The sequence below is a fragment of the Apium graveolens genome, chromosome 11, assembly GCF_009905375.1.
Source record: "Apium graveolens cultivar Ventura chromosome 11, ASM990537v1, whole genome shotgun sequence".
In the NCBI taxonomy this organism is placed as follows: Eukaryota; Viridiplantae; Streptophyta; class Magnoliopsida; order Apiales; family Apiaceae; genus Apium; species Apium graveolens.
The window spans coordinates 34,465,445-34,487,253 of NC_133657.1; positions in this window are offsets into that span (position 1 = coordinate 34,465,445).

Below are 21,809 nucleotides of genomic sequence, written 5' to 3' on the forward strand. Positions count from 1 at the left end.
AGAAAAACAAAATAAGTGGTGTCAATAATGCATAAAAGAAAGTAAAAACAGAAAGGGAAGAAATGTACCCTGAGGAGAAGCTAAGGAGATCCCCACTTGTATAAGTGAAAATTCCTCTAGAAGAGTTCAGCTAGTAGTGGCACCGTCATCTCAAATGAGCTCATTATAAATATTAGTTTCCTCGGGAGTTAGGTGAATGGATTTGGGGCTACCATCACTAACCTTCCTAAAGGAACATCTGAAAAGGGTGCCCCAGTCCCCATTCTCCCACCTTAACCCAACAAAACTATTCCTCCAGTGAAGATTATTATCGGGGATAGAGGCACTACTAAATATATGGCGACACTTGGGCCTTTGTTTAACATAGACCCAACCACAGATAGAAGAAGAATTATTATAGCATTAGAATATTTTCATAGAAATATCTACAGACAAAGGAAAACCCCCCCAAGACAATAGACCATGAAGCATAAAATATTTCTCCATGCATTTGGAGGAAGCTGACAAGGGCTGATTTGTAAATCTGCTAGCAGGTGGGGAATGAAAGGATGAAAAGGAAACCTAAGCCCGACATTAAGGGCATTTGTGTAAACAAAGAGAATGTCGGGTTTCCAGTGGCAAGTACGATCGCCACCGTCAAATAGAACTAATCTAAGAGGGGGACGAACATTATAACATGCGTTTAACTTATCGTAATCTATATTATGCCATGTGTTGCAGTGATCAAAAGAGTCAAAATGTGCAGTTGAGGGATATTTGCCCCTAGTGTTAATCATATCTAACAAAGACATGTAAAAAGAGCGAATTTCGATATCCTTACCTCGTTTCGAAGCTGAGGCAATCTTGGCCGCCCTCTCGGAGTTCTTATCAGCCATTGATGGAGATTGAAGGAAACCTTGAAACCTTGGAAGGAAAGGAAAGCTGGAAAAGGCTAAGAAAGTTGTCGGAAAAGCTTCTAAGGAGAGGAGTGTTGGGAGTGTTTGAGAGTAGAGGAGGAGAAATGAGAAATGTGAGGGGGTCACACTCCCACCTCACTCTTATATAGGCACTTGAAAGGTAAAAATGGGCCTAGAAAAGCCCATTTGGGCCCAAAATCAAGAAAGTTCTGGAATGTTCTACAGGGTGTTGGAAGAATTTTGATTTAAACATATATATTTGAGAACATTCTGGAAAAATCCAGAAAAATCTAAAAAACGTTTGAAAAAAAATTCCATGAAAAACCTCAGAAATTCCAGAAGGTTCTGGAAATTAGGCTTAGGAATGGGGGCCCAGCCTAAGAGTTATTGGGCCTAAGGGTACGAAAAGCCCAGTTCATAAAAAGCCCAGTATAGGGTTCAACAAATCAAGCCCAAGTTCTAGGCCTAGGATCAATACAAAATGCCCAATCTATATAATAAGAAAAAGGGCCATGCCCAAATCATGGGCCCAAATTCAAGTTGAAAGAAATCCAGCCCAGATTTAGGGCCTAGATCATGTATGTGGACTTACAAAGAAGAAAAACAAAATCCCAGTAAAGGGTTGGCCCAAAAGAAAAGCCCAGGAAATTAGGGACCCAAGAAATTGTTTATTCGAAAAATAAATAAATATATATATATATATGCAAAATTCCTGACCCAATTCGATCATGATTCATACTATATTCATAGTCGAACGATTGAGGTCAAAAATGCCTTCGACCAGGGCTAAAAGAAGTGGCTAATCCGGTTAAAAAACGAATATCCTGACCGAAGAAGATAGGATTTTGGTCGGAAAATATATATATATATATATATATATATATAATTTTGGGAGAAATCCTGGTCGAACTGATCGAAATTCGACCAGGAAACCTAGTCGAATCCTCCTGCCTGAAAGCACCTTCGACCAGGATGAAAATGAGGCGTTTATTCGGTCAAAAAAATTAAGATCCTGACCGAATTCGGTTAGGATTCTCCTCAAATGGACCCCGCCCGAAACAGCCTTCGACCAAGGCATACAGAACCTTAATTCGACCAGGATCCTGGTCGAATATGATTCCTGGTCGAAAAATGGAGGTATTTTTTATTAAAAAAATGTTTTCTGAAAGAGACTTTTGTTTTCTGGAAAATTGTAAATATTTTTTGAAAAATAAAAATACCTTGGAAACTCTAGAAAAATTGAGGAAATTCCTTAAAAATTTCTGAAAAATATCAATATTTTCAGAAAATGAGGAATAAATCCTGAAAATTAAAGGAAAATTCTAGGAATTAAAGAAAAAATTCTAGGAATTAAAAGAAAATTCCTGAAAAATAAAAAATGATATCCAGAAATTATGAAAAATCACTGGAAATTCCAGAAAATAAAGGGAAAATTCCAGGAAATTAGGAAATAATCCCTGAAGTCATGTACGAAGGCAAATCGTTATAAATGTGTAGGTCGCTCCACACTTTAGGCAAAAACGATACCCTGTAAGGGAAACAATGAACTTAACTCTTGCGAAATCTTTTGATAATTTCCCAGGAGTTGGGGGGCAAATGATAGGGAATAGATAAGTCCTGATTACGTAATTAATATTGTATTAATTACACATGATTTGGGCTACAAGGCTCAATAAGAAGATGTTTGACATTCAGACCAAAAAAGTTAACGCATTGATCCGGCCTGATGGACCAGATCAGACCTGATGGAACCAAGAAGGCCCAGAACCCTGAATATTAAATTAATTCATAATTAATTAAACAAAGGGGAAATCAGCTATCAATACAAGTCCTGATGAACATATAAATCCTTGAAGATCAGCTTCCAGGGGACCTAATTGAATAAGGAGTCAACCTCCTACTTCCTAGGACTCCAAAGTCCATTCTAACTCTGAGACTTGCCCACCAAGTCTCCTAAATCAAATCCAATTCAAGGACTCTCAACATCTATATAAGGGGTTTCACCCCACAAATCAGAACTACATTTTTTGACTTGATCATTGGCAATCAGCAAGGTACGTAGGCATCTTGTTAAGGCAGATTGAGTCACGAAATACAAGAGCAGTCAAATCAAGCCTCGAATCTCACGAACCCTAGTAATAAATACAACAATTATTATACTTTAGTTTTTAATCCATAAAAACAGTGGAACTTTGAGATGAGATTAGCGAAAAACTAATTGTTCTAGTTATTTCTCCATCAGTTATTGAGATGACTCCGGACCATGTGAAATGGGTAGTTATATTGTTAAGGATGTCGTTTGATTCAGCTCCTTTGATTAAAAATGTTTTATGGATTGGATGAATGCGTAAGTGACCGGGACGGACGGTCCAGCGGAGGGCTATGTATTATATGAAATATTATGATATAACTTGTGCCATAGGCAGATATATTGCCTTTTATTTGAGTACTCATGTTTTGGGATCATGGTTCATTGATCTAGTGCTATTACACGGGCTGATCAGCATGTGATAATACGTCCGTCGGTGAAAGATTCCAATCTAAAAATTATCGTTTATTGTTTATAGCTTGTTTAGCTTTGATTGTTGATCAAATATCACTGTTTATCTGATGTTATTCAGTTATTATCAAAATATGGTTTATCATTTCAAGCATACATTTTATAATGTTTGCTGGGCATATCTTTCGCTCATACTTGTTTATTATTCTAATCTTTCAGCTAAGTCAGAGCAGGTTTGAGTTCCAGGTTTGACCAGGAGAAGTGTACTTGTAAATAGTTTGGGGTATTTTCCAGGTAGGCTGTTTTGGACGCTTGACTAGTCTAGAGGTTTGTAATAAAATCTGAATAGTTTGTAAAATTAAATAGACTTATGGGTTGTAATAATATTTGGTTTGTATTAGTGCATGTTTCATACTATAATCTGTGATCGATCCAGTTGCATACAAGGGGTCATACTTATTAATTTATTCCGTTGTGCATATTTCAGTATTGTTTATTGTATAGTGACTCCCAAATCTAGACCCCAGATTTGGAGGGTGTCACATCATGCAATTTAGAGACATTAAACACAGCATCCTAACTTTCTAACAATCCGGTCTACCTATTTCAGTGAAGAAGTTCATGTCCTTATTGGATAAATCACAACCACCTAAATCCAACTTTCGTTGATAAATAGATATTGGGTTCAAACAATACACATAATCATGTCTGACATGTAATTTTTAATTAAGCACAACTCAATAAGTAAGAGCATATAATATAACTAAATTGGGGGGATTGGGAAAATCATGCATCAATCATAACTAGAGTTCAACTTAACCCTAGATTTAAAAATCTACTCACTCATAACTAGATTAACAAAATACATAATATAATAAGAACACATAATTGATATTAATGAGAATAGAGAAGAAAACCTTCAATATTTTACAAGAAGAAAAGTAATGATATTCCCCTCTGTCTATGTATGTATGTATGCATATATAATACAAGTCTTTTAATACTTCTAGGAAAATACAAGTACATTTCCTAAATTGATTGAGTTTATAAAGGAAAATTCACAGCTGACTTTTCTTCAATAATCCTGAGCCGCTCCCGTTGTAATTTGATACTTGGAACTCTGTAAAAAGAAAGATAATTTCGTTAGCTTTGCATGGGCTATTAAATCATCCAATTCTGGCTTCTAGACTTCAAGATACGGCCCAAACAGTGAATTGTGCGCATGAAGTCCAACAAATATGAATTTACTTCTAATAAATCTCCAAATTAAACTTTTATTTTCCAAAACATCCAAGTTTAATTTTCCTACAAATAAAAATTAAAATCTAATTAATAAAAATCCAAACAATGCAAAATATAATAAATATGAGTAATAAAATCATATAAAATATATATAAATATATATCCTACCAACACATTTGATGATTTATTTGCTAACACAGTAAAATTGTTAAAACCTGAAAATGAGACGACTCAATCAACCCAAGTAGTAATACCAGAAATAATAAATTTCTGCTTCAAACATTCAAATACATGAAATTAAAAAAAACACATAATGAAATTAGCACTTACATAACCAGGAGATATGACAGCAAATGAAGTCACATATTTACCAGTAGCTGCTTCAGCAGTGATGAGGCTCAACTTTTTGCCTTCCCAAATCTGCAATCCTTCAGAAAGCGTAGAATTACGGTATAATTGAGTATCAACATAATAGCTTACCAATGGCTAGAATACATAATTTCAAGTGGACGACTATGAAATAATAGCCTACAGATTTTTATTGATATTAAATATAAATATAAAAATACAAACTCGATAAAAATATGGTGAAATTAAATAGTTATATACCTGGCTTACTAATTGTTGAAAACATGATGCGATTTATCCCCCTGTCTTCACAAATTCAAACATTTAAATGTTAGTATTTTCAAGTAATCTAAACATATGAGTGCAAGCAAGTTTAAAGAAACAAATTCAAAACATATACATGTTAGATTTCAAGTAATCAAAATTGAGTCGGAGGATTAAAAACAAACCTCTGCTAGAAATTTCATCAAACATGTAAACCCTTTAAACAAAATTAATATAATTGTCTTTGTTTAAGATTCTTTACCTAATTTAACAGAACCTAAATAAAAAGACCTTTATCTTGCATAAATCAATTACATTGGCTTACGTTTCATCTTGCACAAATCAAACAAATTAAACAATTTAGCTACACATATACAAATACATATATAAATGAAGGCGACAAAAATAGGGAGAAAGAAAAAAGTCTAAGCAAAAAGAAAGAAAAAATATATTAATGATTTTGTGTGTCTCACCATTCTTGAAAGAGTTCTGAGAGAAGATATACAATCAGTTATGATTTTGAATTTTGAAAATTGTTTAAGAATAATGATAAGATACTGTTGCTATAATCAGGGAGCGGTTTAGCTATATAGATTGATTTGTTAGCTTAGTTTTCATATGGGTTACGATAGATTTAAATGTGAAAGATACATGAATATATGTATAATATAAATTTTTATGTGTAAAAAATTAAAGTGGGTCATGAATTATGGGTCATGGGTAAATTAATGGGTAAATGTTATATGGGCAATAGTAGCCTTTAAGATAATATAGATTTATATGTGATTTTGAAGATATAAGATATTTGGGTATGTGATCTTTCAGTATTTGTTTTGAGTTATTTATGATATTTGTATGACTTGAGAGTTTGTAAGACATCTGTCGTGGGTGGATATTCTCGTACTTGACACCTCCTATGCCAAATTAAACTGTATGGGTCTGTCGCCGATGTTGTGGGACATGTATAGCCATGACAAAAGTGTTTATGATTTGGCTTTTTAGGTAACATGCACTTATTCTTGTGCAAGCCTCTGTAAGATATTGGGTAGTATTTATTTTGTGTTGTGCAAGCCCTATAAGTTTTAACGACTACATATTTCTGGATATCCGAAAACGTAGGACATCCTATAAGTGTAATATTGTCTCCCTTATTAGTAAGTAATCCATTTTGTGTGTTATTTGTAAGTGTAAGGGTATATGTATGAGTAAAATTATATATATTAGTTTTATCTTTTGAATAATATTATTTGTGATTATATTATATGTAAGTGATAAAAAAAAAATTGATCAATATTGTTTGTTTTTATTTGTAAGTTGAGTATTCACTTTCTAATCCGCTCATTCCCTATTCATATTGTTATTCAGTCAAATAATTAATTTTTTTCTTAATCTCATCATTTTAATTCGTATTCAGTTATATACTCATCATATTTTGTTTGTCGGCTTGTGTATTGTTGTATATCGTATATGAGCTTTTCGTTCACCTTTTCTTTCCTCTTTATTTTCCCCTTGCAGGCTTTTTTTACTTAGATGGCTTTTTATAGGAAGATAGTGAATTGCTGAATTTTGAAGAGTTTGATTTAATTCTTAAATTCTTGTTAGGGTTTATTGTTGTGGTTGTAATTTTATTCGTATTTTATTTCAAGAATTGTAATGTTGGGAAATTGCTGAACTTTATTGAATTTTAGTGGAGTTTTATTAATGAAGTTTAAATTTAATTTATTATTTCGGGGCACCCTAATATATCGGGTTGTTAAATCTAAAGTGTGTGGTTTTATTTCCAAAATGAGTTGTTAATCATATTTTTTTAAATTATATTTAAAAAGTAAATTAGATTGATTAAAACTATGAAAAAATGTAAAAATTATTTTACTTGGTACGTTTTAAATAAATTAATTAAGTAAATTTTAGAAAAAAGTATTGCAATAATTTTATATCCTAATGACGAGCACAGAGATAGGTTAACTTTTGACAAACCCCACTTAGGCTGCTGTAATTAGTTTACATGCTATGTATTAACGCAGTAAAGCTGTTTTGCTGGTACAAATAATTGAAAGCAAATGTGAGGTGATGAAACCAGTGGGAATCACGTTGTAAAGCTCTGTGCTTTATAGACCGCATGAACAAAAATTAGGACACGCTCTACATTTTGCTTTCACTTGAAGAGATTATTTGACTGTTTGTTTCAATTTTGACCTATACAATTATTATATTTTAATTACATATGAGTCACTATTTATGTTTTAATTTAATTGAAAACTGATAATGATTAGCGTAAGAGTACGTAGAGACTTAATTGAGTTTTTGTATATTAAAATCATGTAAGAGTAGTAAGAAATGTAATCGCACTTAATTTTTTTTTAAAAAAAATAATTTTGTTTAGCTCACAATAAAAAAATCTATTCCACTAAATTTAGGTATTTACGCTAATAATTTAGCACCCCAAGAAATAAGCTTAAGGTACGTTTGAGATTTCTTAAAAAATGTAATTATGACTTAAAGTTAAAAACTGTAATGATATTAATATCGTAACTTATAAGTTTTTTAGGTATTTGGATAATTTTAAATATAAGTTAGTTATAAGTTTATAAGTTGTTTGCTAAATCATAACTTATAAATTTATTATTTTTATTTTTTCAAACAAAATTAAATTAAAAATTATAATTTTTTTGACATTAGCTAAATAATTTTAATACATAAATATAATTAAAAAAAAAATTTAGAACTAAGGATAATAACATCCATATATCCTTATATTATATTATATTATATTATATTATATAGGGTGACAATCTATAGAGGGCTAAGTTAGATAGAGATCAATAAAGAACTCTTATTAAAGAAAATATAACTACATAATTTATTTTATTGTTGATCGTGTATAGTTATAAATTTTAATTTACAATAAAAACGAAGTTGTATAATTTTTTATTTAAAAAACCATTAAAATTTGACGAAATAATTTAAAATGATTCTCTAATAGAATCACAATGAATTTACACTTATCCAAACTAATACAATTTTGAATCAAATTATACAATTTGACTAAAATAAAAATTAAATTATTATATAGTACCGTTTACCCGGCCTAAATAGTACCACTTATACGAAACAAAATAATATGATTATTTTGGTTTGTTTTGGTTGTATAATAGTATGAATCTAAAGCACGTACTACTATTTAGCTCGGCTAAAAAGTTATACGATTTGACAAAAATATAAATTAAATTTAAAAAATAATTAACATGTATTTCAAAATTTGAAAAGTTTAAATATTAAAAATGATAATATTAAATAATATTATTTACTCTCTCCGTGCCAAAATATAAATTTCTTTTATATTTTTACGCGTATTTTAAGGTATATAAAAGTCGCTTTACATTTTTTTTTAAATTTGTTTTCTTGAATTAAAATTTTATATGTATAATTTTATTCATAAAAATAAAATTTAAAAAATAATTTATGGGGCAACTTTTTTTATTAATCTTATAATACACCTAAAATGTTAAAAAAAGCTTATATTTTAACACGGAGAAAGCATACGTTGGAGTTTATAAAATAAAGGAATATAATATTAGAAAGAAATTAGAAAATAAAGTTAAGTTGATGTCCAACTAAAATAAAGAAGAAAATGCGGACAGCCCATTGGACACACTTTCTCATTGTTAGCATAAATACCAAGATATGACCATTGCCTTATTTTTGTGGATTAATTCCTCCGTTTCATTCATTTTTATATATTTTATATTTTATGAGATATATATTTAATTTTATATATATCAAAATTTATTAAAAATAATAAAAAATTTATAATATAAAATTAACTATACCCACTTATATCTACTATTTTCTTCTATTACATAAATTTATATATTAATCTCATTATTTTATTCATTTTTTTTTTTACTTTTTCTCCTAATATTCTATATTTTCTTGAACTCCTTGTTCAAATCAAACATATAATTCACAACGAGACGAGAGAGCAGGAAACACTGTAAATGATCGTTGTGTTCATTTAAGCAAAACCAACACCTTGCCAAACATGCACTTAGTTTAGTCATAGTTCGTTTCACAAATCATGACGTGACCGGTGCTCTTGCATGCGCTGGTAAAATAGATGTGTGGTACCATAAAAACTCTGAAACTTTAGAACTTTTGAACATTGACCAAATTACGGGCACATCAGTTCCAGCTTATTACGTCAATCCGTATAAATTTTAGCTAAGAATGTGACATCATTGTTTCAAATGGGGATCACTCTGGTCGGTAAAGTAGATATGCAAAAAAACATACAACAAATGGGTTTCATCCGGGACTTAAAAGTCCAGTTTTTCTAGAAATGGTCTGGGTTTGACTTTTTAGAAAAAAATTAGGCCGGGCTGGACTTTTGGTAAAATATGAGAATTGTTATAGGTCCGCGGGCCTGGTTGAATTGGACAGAGTTTTATTTAGATTTTTTAGTTATATATTTAAATTGTATAATATACTTTTGTCTCGATTGAAGAGTTATTTAGATACTGAATAAAATAATATTTTAAACTAAAAGAGAGAATATTTTAGATATAGAAAAAAAACATTCTTTTATACTACATTCAATTTTTTCTTAATTATTAACTTAAATTTTAACAATTGTTATTTACAGTATTAAACTAATAGAACATTAAATGTACCTTATTTTATATTTAAAACTACAACTAACTTTATAACACGTGCAACATACAAGCTTAGTTTAACTCAAACTTGCATGCATGTTTGTAAAATGGAATATATGTCAAGATGTGTGAGTAGTTATTTTTAGGTTTTTGAGTTTGTGTATTTTATAATATTTGCGAAGTACGTCAATTTTCTAAACTGACTTGTTAATGAACAGTCCTGTACATATTTTACATATTTTATAAATGAAACTAAGTAAAAAATAGCACTTCACGAGGTCTAGAAACATATTTCAAAAATTAATTTAGATATCACACACAAAATTTGGTTAAAAAGATATAATGCAATCAAATAATAACTCTAAATTAGTTAAATCAGGAGCACCTTTAACATAAAGAAACACAATTGACTAATAAATTAAATTTTCAGACAACTTTTACAGAATTTGTAGGATCAATTTTATACATAAAATAATCTTCTATGAAAAGGGTTGTTCCTTTTTGGATCATAAAATCAGGATTTTCTCCATTATCAATGATTCAAAATATATAAATTGATGAAATTAGAGTATCATGGAATCTATATAATCTTAAAGGCTATTATTGCCCATATAATATTTACCCACTAATTTATCCATGACCCATAATCCATAACCCACTTTATTTTTTTACATATAAAATTTTATATTACTAGTAATATAGCCCGTGCTTCGCACACGGAAATTTCTTGTAATATACGAAATTTATTTTAATTTTTTTTAGTGCAATATCGAAAATTCATCATAACTTTGTATTGTTAAAAAAATAAAGATTAGCATATGTGGCTGATACTTGAATTAGTATGTTGAAACACATAATTATATTTAATTATTTACGATTATAAAAAATGTACATGGAGTAAATTTTATATTTGTTAAAAATATTTTTAAATTAATTATGTTAGTGAAATTACATCACTAAAACAAATTGTGCGTGCAATACTGTATAATAATTGAAAGACGTAAAATCGATAAATTGCTAATAGATATAAATAAAATTTATAATGATTTATGAATTCCCACCACAAATATTCAATGAACTGGTTAAAAGATCCAATATCCAATACCACTACGCATTTGAAAATGTAATGTTAGGTCACACACACTGTAGAAGGGGGTTAAATACAGTGTTTAGCACAATCAAATCGATTATAAGAACTCAAGTAACAGAAAATAGATATTATTCAACACAATAAATTATGTTACAATATGGAACTATCATCTCTCAGTGATGAACAAATTATCACGAGAGCTGCTAGAGTTACAAAGAATAATAACTTCGATAATCGTAACACTTTTAGTGTAAACTCTATGCCTGTGTTTATATACTACACAGTTACAAGATAAATTCTAATTGATATGGAATATAATTCTGCTTCCTAAAATATATCAACCAATTATCTTTTCTTCAAAGTATTCTATTCTTCATAGAATTCCTTCTTCATGCACAAATCTTTCTGTCTTAGTCTCGATCTTCTTTCTTTTCAATCAGCCGCCTTCCTTATCTGAAAGTCATCTTAAGTCCTGATATTATCTCCTGATAAATATCTTCTGATAACTTAAGTTCTGATAACTTAAGTTCTGATATCTTAAGTTCTTTATTCAGTATAAGTGTTGATTTCCAGTTAAGTATTGATTTGTCATGTTAAGTAAGATCTGAAAACTAAACACAAATCATATTACACATGACATTATCAAATATATCTAACAATCTTCCCCAACTTGTAAATTAGCATAATATACAAGTTCAACAAATATTTGATGATGTCAAAAACATTAAGTACAAATGTATGAGAATTTGACTAGATAACTATAACTTACGGTCCTTTCAGCTTTACCATCTTAAACTTCTGATAACAGCTTCGGTCTGTATAAACTTCAGAATTTAAGCAGTTGTAGATCTTTGACTTGGCTTCAATTTCAATTTCTGATCTCTTTGATATTAGGAGTTGTCCTGTGTTAGATATATTTGATAATGTCATGGCTAATATGTTTTATGTTTAGATTTCAGATCTTATTTGAACAGAACAAATCAGTACTTAACTGATCAGTACTTATACTGGAAGTCAGAACTTAAGGGATATCAGTACTTATGTTATCAGGAGACAGATATCAGAACTTAAGTGCTGAAGGACGATCAGATAAGGACAGTAGCTGATTAAAGTTAAGAAGATCAAGATAAACATAAGAAGAGATATGCATGAAGAAGGAATTCCGTGAAGAATGGAATACTTGGAATAGAAGATATCTGATTGATATATTTTAGGAAGCAGAATTATATTCTATATCAATTAGCGAATATCTTGTAACTGTGTAGTATATAAACACAGAAATAGAGTTTACACTATATGTGTTATCATTATCGAGAATATTATTTAGTATAACTCTAGCAGCTCTCGTGATATTTTGTTCATCACTGAGAGATAACAGTTCCAGATTGTAACAGAGTTTATTGTTTAAATAAAGTTTGTTTTCTGTTACATAAGTTCTTGAAGTTTGATTTGATTGTGATAAACACTGTATTCACCCCCTCTACAGTGAAAGTGTGACCTAACAAGTGGTATCAGAGCTATCTGTTAACACACATACAGTTAAAGATCCAAACACAGTCATGTCTGACACAGAAACACCAACTAAGCCTACCAAAACTGAGGAATCATCAAAGACATCAATTCAGAGTCGATATGAGACTATCAGAGTTCCCATATTGAGACCATCTGAATATCCCATATGGAAGGTAAGGATGACCATGTTTCTGGAAGCAACAGATCCAGAATACCTTGATAGAATCAGGGAAGGGCCTCACAAACCTACCAAGCTCGCTGTTGTAGTTCCAGGTGAAGCAGCAATGACCGTACCAAAGGAAAAGAATGACTACACTGCTGAAGATATAGCATATATTGCTAAGGATGCCAAGGTACGTCACTTATTGCATAGTGCCATTGATAATGTAATGTCAAACAGGGTAATCAACTGCAAGACTGCTAAGGAGATATGGGATGCACTGGAGACAAGGTGTCAAGGAACTGAAACAGTTAAGAAGAACAGGAAGACAATACTCACTCAAGAGTATGAACACTTTGACTCTAGGACTAATGAGTCATTGACTGATGTGTATGAAAGATTTGTCAAACTCTTGAATGACTTGTCATTGGTTAATAAGGAGTATGATCTTGAAGATACAAACCTCAAATTCCTGTTAGCTCTTCCTGAATATTGGGATTTGAAGGCAACAACAATAAGAGACAACTACAATCTTGATGAAACAACTCTTGATGAAATCTATGGAATGCTCAAGACTCATGAACTTGAGATGGAACAAAGAAGCAAGAGAAAAGGAGGAAAGTCAAGGACAGTTGCTCTCAAGGTTGAAGAGGAATCCCCCAAACCACCTTCCTCAAAGAAAGATAAGGGTAAAGCTCTTATTATAAAATCTGATACTGAGTCATCAAGTTCTGAGAGTGATGATGACTCAGATTCTGAAAGCTTGCCTGAAACTGATGCTGATGAGGAGATAATGAAGCTGTGTGCTCTTATGGTGAAAGGAATCACAAAAATTGCATACAGGAAGTTCAGGAAGGGAAAGAAGTTTTCCAGGAAAGGCATAAGTTCTGATAAGAAGAATTTCAGAAGATCTGAAGGAAAAAGAGGAAAGTCTGACAGAGGAGATTATGCTAATGTTAAATGTTATAATTGTGGTGAGAAAGGCCACATATCTCCTGAGTGCAAGAAGACCAAGAATGACAAAGGCAAAGCTCTTGTCACAAAGCAGAAAAGCTGGACAGACACCTCAGACTCTGAAAGTGAGGAGAACTATGCATTGATGGCAAATGCTGAAAAATCAAGTTCTGAGAGCAGTTCTGAAACTGCTGAAACAAAGGTACCTCAGACTACTTATGCTTTTCATACTGATGATATTAATGAGTTGAGAAGATATCTTAAAACCATGTTTGTTAGTTATAGAGATCAAACTTTAACATGTGAAAGATTAACTTCTGAAAATCTTGCTTTTAAGAAAAGAAACAATTTCTTAGAAAAAGAGTTAGTCATGTTTCATCAAACTCAGAAGGATAGAGATGATGCTTTTTATGTTAGGGATGAAGTGCTAAAAATGAATGAATCTCTAAAAACTGAGTTAGAAAAGGAGAGAGAGATTATCAGAACTTGGACTAACTCTGGCAAAGCAACTCAAAATTTGCTGAGCAGTGGAAACTGGAAAGAGGGCTTAGGTTATGAAGAAAATAATGAAAAAGGAACTGAAGAAATTAAGCCTATTGATAAGCAAAAGCCGAAGTTAAAACCTGTTAAGTTTGTAACTGAAAAATCCGAAACTGAGAAATCAGAAGTTAAAAAGGAATTAACTTCTGACAAACTAAAACAGGAAAAGACAGCTGAAGTTAACATAGGCTTAATGACAAAGAAGCAGCTTAAGCATAAGCTGAAAGATGTTAAGAATGCAAACAAGGTAAAATCTCCTAGGAAAAACAGGAATGGAAAGGAAGGTGTGAATAAAAGCAATAACTATAAATCTGTTCCTGATGCTCCTAGGAAAGCATGTTATAATTGTGGAAGTTCTAACCATCTGGCTTCTTTTTGCAGGAAGAATAAGAATATTAACTCCTTATCTACAAAGTCAGGAGTTAAGAGTCAGTCTGTTAGATACAAACCACAAAATCCTTGTTTTCATTGTGGTAGTTTATGGCATTCCATTTATACTTGTAAGGAATATCATAGTTTGTACTATGATTATTATCAAATAAAACCTTCTTTAAAGAAAGTTTCTGTTGTTCCTTCTAGTATAAGTTCTGATAAGAAAACTGTTAACATAAAATCTGATGTTAAATCCGCTGCAAATGTTAACAAACCTAAAAAGGCCAAAGGATCCAAGCAAGTCTGGGTCCTTAAAACTAATAATTAGTGGTCTTTTTGATTGCAGGGCAACAGGAAAAATATTTTAGTTCTGGACAGTGGATGTTCAGGACACATGACTGGAAATAAGGCCCTGCTATCAGACTTTGTGGAGAAAGCTGGCCCAAGTGTTTCTTATGGAGATGGCAACATTGGAAAAACTTTGGGATATGGCAATATCAATCTTGGGAATGTCATCATTAAAGATGTAGCTCTAGTCTCAGGACTTAAACACAACTTACTGAGTATAAGTCTAATCTGTGACAGAGGTTATCATGTTGATTTCTTTGCAGAACATTGTGAAATAGTTAGTAAATCTAAAGGAAAAATTGTTCTGAAGGGATTCAGGCGTGGTAACATTTATGAAGCTAAGCTTTCAACAAGTTCTGATGGTTCTGCAATCTGTTTAGTGAGTAGAGCCTCAACTGAAGAAAGCTGGAATTGGCACAAGAAACTCTCTCATTTAAACTTCAACAAGATAAATGAACTGATCAAGAAAGATCTTGTGAGAGGACTGCCAAAATCAGTGTTTGTTCCTGATGGTCTTTGTGACTCATGTCAGAAGGCTAAACAAAGAAAATCTTCGTTCAAGAGCAAAACTGAATCATCAATTCTTGAGCCTTATTATCTACTTCATGTTGATCTATTTGGTCCAGTGAATGTCATGTCTATTGCAAAGAAGAAATATGCGTTGGTCATAGTAGATGAATTCACCAGATACACATGGGTGTATTTCTTGCACACAAAAAGTGAAACTGCATCTATTCTGATTGATCATGTCAAACATCTGGATAAATTGATCAAAGATTCTGTGAAAATTTTGAGGAGTGATAATGGCACTGAATTCAAGAATTTGATAATGGAAGAGTTCTGCAAAAATCATGGAATAAAGCAAGAATTTTCTGCTCCTGGAACTCCACAGCAAAATGGAGTTGTTGAAAGGAAGAATAGAACTCTAATTGAAGCTGCACGAACAATGCTTGAAGAAGCAAAGCTTCCAACCTATTTCTGGGCTGAAGCTGTGCAGACTGCTTGTTTTACTCAAAATGCAACACTCATTAACAAGCATGGAAAAACACCATATGAGATGGTGAAGAACAAGAAGCCAAATCTCAAATACTTTCATGTATTTGGATGTAAATGTTTTGTTCTCAAGACTCATCCTGAACAGCTATCCAAGTTTGATCTAAAAGCTGATGAGGGAATCTTTGTAGGATATCCACTTTCTACAAAAGACTTCAGAGTCTATAATTTGAGAACAAAAGTGGTCATGGAATCTATCAATGTCTCTTTTGATGACAAGAAGATCACTGGACTTGAAGATTGCATTGATCATGATAAGCTGAGATTTGAAAATGAAGATTCATATTCTGATACTGTAAATTCTGATGGATTAAACTCTGATGTTATTGAAACTGTGGTGACTACGTCAAAGGAAGATGCACCAATGCAGAGGGAGCATACTCAAGATATTATCACATCTCAAGAAGCATCAGAACATACATCTGGCTCTTCAAATTCTGATTCGTCAAGTTCTGATAAGCCAAGTACTGACAGTACTGAAAATCTAAATACTGAAGGATCCAACTCAGAGAGCATAGTTTCAGGGGGAGCATCAGAAAATGAAACCGAAGACAGCATGAATCATGGGGGAGCATCCAGTTCTAGAGAAAATCTTCCATCTGCAAGGAAGTGGACAAAATCACATACACCTGATTTAATAATTGGAAATCCTGAGGCAGGTGTCAGAACTAGAACAGGTACTTCGAATGAATGTCTTTACAATTCTTTTCTCTCTCAGTCTGAGCCAAAGAAAGTGGAAGAAGCTCTTCAAGATGCTGATTGGGTGCAAGCAATGCAGGAAGAGTTGAATGAATTTGAAAGAAACAAAGTCTGGACCTTAGTGCCAAGACCCAAGAATAGATCGGTTGTTGGTACAAAGTGGGTATTCAGAAACAAAACTGACAGTGATGGCATAATTGTAAGGAACAAGGCAAGGCTGGTTGCAAAAGGATATTCTCAACAGGAGGGAATTGACTATGATGAAACATTTGCTCCAGTTGCTAGGTTAGAAGCCATAAGGATATTCATGGCTTATGCTGCTCACAAAAAGTTTACTGTCTTTCAAATGGATGTGAAAAGTGCTTTTCTCAATGGAGAATTGGAAGAGGAAGTATATGTTGAACAACCTCCAGGCTTTGTAGATTCCAAACATCCAGATTATGTCTACAGGCTTGATAAAGCACTTTATGGACTTAAGCAAGCTCCAAGAGCATGGTATGAGACTTTAGCTCAGTTTCTTCTGGAAAGTGGATTCAACAGAGGAACTATTGACAAAACATTGTTCTATCTCAATCATGGCAAGGACTTACTTTTGATCCAGATTTATGTTGATGATATTATTTTTGGGTCTCCAAATGACAAACTTTGCAAAAAGTTTGCCAACCTAATGCAGTCAAGATATCAGATGAGTATGATGGGAGAACTTAGTTATTTTCTGGGCCTTCAAGTCAAGCAGACTGACGAAGGAACTTTTATTTGTCAATCTAAGTATACCAGAAACTTGCTGAAGAAATTTGGAATGCAAGACTGTTCAAGTGCATCCACTCCCATGGCCACTGCAACAAAACTGGATAAGGATACTGGTAATTCAGTAGATATTACTGATTACAGAGGTATGATTGGCTCACTTCTCTATCTAACTGCTAGTAGACCAGATATCATGTTTGCTACCTGTCTTTGTGCAAGATTTCAAGCAGATCCAAGAGAACCTCACTTAACAGCTGTAAAAAGAATCTTTAAGTATCTTAAAGGAACAGCTGATCTAGGATTATGGTATCCTAGAGAATCAGATTTTAAATTAATAGGTTACTCAGATGCAGATTTTGCAGGTTGCAAAATTGACAGGAAAAGCACAAGTGGAAGCTGCCAATTTCTTGGAGGCAGGTTGGTTTCTTGGTATAGCAAGAAACAAAAGTCAATTTCCACATCAACTGCAGAAGCAGAGTATATTGCTGCAGGAAGCTGCTGTGCACAGATTCTCTGGATGAAGAATCAGTTACTGGATTATGGGTTAACATATTTCAAAATCCCTATTTACTGTGATAATCAAAGTGCTATTGCTATGACAGGTAATCCAGTTCAACACTCTATGACAAAGCACATCAGCATCAGGTACCATTTCATCAGGGAACATGTGGATGAAGGTACAGTGGAATTGCATTTTGTTCCCACAGATCAACAAGTAGCAGATATCTTCACAAAACCACTGTGTGAAGCTACCTTTTCAAAATTGGTAAATGAACTTGGAATGATTTCAGGTTCTTTCTCTAAATCTGCTTAAACTTGTTCTATGTTATCAGACTTTATGATCAGTATTTACAGAATTAATCTCTTTGTATATTCTGTGCATTAATTGATAAATGTCTTTAAGTACTGACTGTTGTCTGATATATGTTTCTAAACTCTGATAAGTGATATGTCTGTTTCAGTAACTATTTAATCCCATGAGGATAACTGTGCTAGATACTGACCTACTAGTCTTCAATAAACAAATGATCCCATGAAAGAAGTAATTATTTCTGTGGAAATTTTATGACACAAGCAAATTCTGATAACTGAGCTTAGTTAAGTTTACTTTGTATATCTTATTACTAAGTCACAAATTAGAATAATGCTACTCATCTGTTTAAGTTCTGATTCTAGTAAAACTGCTGAATGTACTAAGTGCTGATAAACCTCACTTATCAAAAGAAAAAGAAAAGAATCAAAGAATAATATCAGGTACTCCTTTGAGATCTAGAGTAAAAATGTGAATGGGACGACCCAAGTGCATTGCTGGTATTAAGTAAATATGCATTAGAAAAGCAAAATATTTTTCTTGGTGACTTTTCACACTCTATGATTACTGGAGAAATACTCTGATAATAGCATAAATTCTAATAAACAGTCGTGACTCACTTACACTGAGAAGCCTCTGTAAAATAGAATTTCAAAAGATGCATAAAATTAGCACAAAAACAGTAGAGGTGGACTCATGCATGAACTCATTTATCAGTAGGTTTCAGGATAATGACAGCTCTTTAGCAAAATTTTCATTATGACTTATTTCTAAGATGTACTGAAGTAGATCAGACTTTACTCTTTGTCTGTTATTTAGCTTAATGCACACACACATCACTCCATATGAATGATGAAATTTCTGTGGTGGTCTATGTTATTTTAGATAAACAGTCATTGTGTCACTTCTGCACAAATTCTGAGGACAAGTTCTAGTTACACGTTCTGATGATTAAATTCTGACGTTCATAACTAAGAACTTGTATGAGTATTTACTAAGATAGATATTCCTTGTTCGAGTTAAGACATTATGTTCTGATGACTGTTAAGTTCTGGTATAGGTCTAAGTTCTGATTTTTCAGTCTAACCCTTTACTTGACTTATCTGTGAGTAAAATTTGGTAACAGTCTCAGATTAATTTCGAAATGTTGAAGTGGAAGATTAATAGTATATGGTTAAAACATAATGGCACTCGTCCTTGAACAGTTCACTCTTGTTACATGTGCACATTCTTTTTCCAATGACTGTTATTCTTTTTCAAAGTCTAGGGAGACGAGGTAGAATTAATTCTACCTGTCTGCATTCAATATCTTTGCGTCTCTTGGCATTCTCTTGCCTATATATACAACCACTTCACATCAGTCTTTCCATCACATTCTTCTCACACACTTATCCTCCTTCTTCTGTCAAAAACAAAATGGTTCGATTCAACATGTTTTTGAACACACAAACCTTCACAATGGAACTCAGTTGTGCTGAGTGGCGGCAGGAGTGGCATATAACAGCCATTCCTGAGGAGATCTGGGACTCTGTCCCACAGGAGGTGCTGGCTCACCTTCTATTCTTCGAGATGGATTATCATCGCCATCTGGAGCGCCTGGAGGAGGAAAGGCGGGAAGCTATCCGTCAGCAAGAGCGAATCATTCGACTCGCTATCTTGTTTGTCGAAGATAGGAAGAGGAGGATGACTTAATCTCGTCTTCTTCCTGTTCTTTTTCATCCTCAGCTTTGTCAGGCTTCTTAGCTAGGACTAAAACTGCTGATGTTAGGACTAGAAGCTTAGGGAAAATCTTGTATTGATGTAATTTCTAATTCATATATGTATTGACTTGATATATTAATGAAAACTGTCTTTACTTCAAGATTTTATCTCTGAGTTATTTTATCTTGTGTTGATAAATCCTGATTGATATTCTGATGACCATTTAAATTTTGTTTTTATTTAAGTTCTGATTCTCTGTCAGCACTTATTCATAGAAATTATCTCGGTCATTTTTAACATGATTCATTTTCAGAATATTAATGTTGCAGTGAAAAACAATCCAATCAGTGATAACGGGTTAAAATTTGAATTGTTTCCCTTGATAAAAGGAACAGTTTTTTTTCCTTGAAACTCGGCAAATGGGTAAGGCATGATTACTGTTTTCTCGAGCCCAGTAACTATCCGTTATTACTGCATGTCTGACAGGTGTCCAACGGTAACATTTTTTTTGTATAAGTACAGCAGAGAGAAGATTTCTTTAATCTTTTTAATTTCTTCATCTTCTATCTCTCTTCTTACTTTTACTCTCTTTCACTTTACTATTTCCGTTGTTTTCATACAGATATTATCTCAAACACCTAACAGGCATACTTCAATTTCAATATTTTTTTCACATGGCACCAAAGGATTTAATCATTGATGGAGCAAAGTTTGTTCCAAACAACTATGCTGCAATTCTTGATCATGCTGAAGCTCCATCTGAATTGCATTTTGTGCAAGATCTTCTTGCACATAGTGAGGTTGGGTACGCCTTAACTCAGCCTGAATTCTTTTCAAGTCAACAAGTTCTGAGGTTCTGGAGGACTGGCGTTTTTGATGATGGTGGTAACCGTGGAACTCCCAGTATTATTTTCCAAGTGGGTGATTCATCTTTTGTAGTCACTCCTGGTACAGTACGCAGGGCTTTACATCTTCCAGAGGATTGTACTTTCTCAGTTCCAGAGGACTCAGCCCTTCGGGAGTTAATGGCTGAATTGGGATATGAAAAGAGTCTGACGAAACTTGGACAATTGAAACGGGCTAATATCAGAAGAGAATGGAGTTTCTTCTTCGATTGCATCACCAAGGCCTTTGGCAACAAGTGTTCAAATTTTGATGCCATCCCAATTCTGAGTCAGCACATCGGGTATGCTATTATCCATCAAACACATTTTGATTTTGCAACTGGAATAATTGGTTTTATTGGGGATAGGATGACAGAGGATCGAGATGTTGTTTATTTTGCTAGAATTCTGTCAACTTATTTATACGTATTGTACTGCTGAACCCCAGTTAGTCAGCACTCAAACCCCACCTTTTAAGGTTGCAAAAAGGTACTTTAACGACCTGATAAATGCTGACACAAAGAAATCAATGGTGAGACAATTACAGATTCCTCAGTCTGTGAAACAGATTCTGGTAAATGCTGATCCAGCTACTTACAAATCTGTTTACTCAAATGTTCAACCAACTCACCATAACCAAAATCCATCAACCTCAGTCCCTACCTCTCATTCTACTCAACCTACCCTCAGAACTTATCTCAAATCCTATCTCTCCACTTCACAGAATGCTCAACCTTCTTCTTCAGCACCTACTGTGAAGCCTACATTCTCTAAGCCAAAGAGAACAAAGACTGTTCCTCAAACATCTCAGAAGAAGCGAAGGATTACTTTGAGAGATGAATCAGATTCTGAGGATCAGATTCCATCTTCAGAACCTATGATAAATGAAGCTGAGAAGGCAACTTCTCAGAAGGATTCTGCAATTGGGGGTTCTAGGCTTCTCAAGAGGCTTAGACGTATGACGGTTCCTGCAACTCCCAAGGAATCCACATCAACAAGGAAGTACAAGGAAACAGAGGGCACAGAGGCCAGTTTC